We start from the raw sequence: 402 nt of genomic DNA on the forward strand, positions 1-402 counted from the left end.
TTTTCTTCTCCTTTTGCAAAAGTCGGAAAATGCTTGATTAAATATGCCAGGTTCGTTTGCATTGAAGGTTAATAGTTTTTATTTTTATTTTCACTTAAAAAGAAATGGTTTTCGTGTAGTTCTCTCGTGGCATATATATATTATTTTTTTTGAAAATGTTGTAAATGACTTTATTTTCTCCATATTCGAATGTGTACGGGAGAGGAAGATATGATTGACACGTGTGACGAGCGAGGAGAGTGACATCTGGAGACATTTTAGTTCTTAAACGGGTCCTTCATGTCGGGGCGGCGGCGTGTCGGCTGATCTGGCTCGCCTCGTGCGATTTTTTCCTCTTTTTTTCTCTCGCTCTTTTACGGTTTGCGAAGGATCTTGACTTTATTCTCGTTCTTCCTTTTGGCT

At 38.8% G+C, this 402-nt stretch overlaps 1 long non-coding RNA gene across 1 annotated transcript in view; it reads left to right on the top strand.

The window, feature by feature from the left end:
* The window catches only part of LOC119581632, a 102,181-nt gene that overhangs the window by 27,532 nt on the left and 74,247 nt on the right, over window positions 1–402 (top strand). The gene's annotated exons all lie outside the window — the stretch shown is intronic.

The sequence above is a fragment of the Penaeus monodon genome, chromosome 15 (assembly GCF_015228065.2).
Source record: "Penaeus monodon isolate SGIC_2016 chromosome 15, NSTDA_Pmon_1, whole genome shotgun sequence".
Classification (NCBI taxonomy): domain Eukaryota; kingdom Metazoa; phylum Arthropoda; class Malacostraca; order Decapoda; family Penaeidae; genus Penaeus; species Penaeus monodon.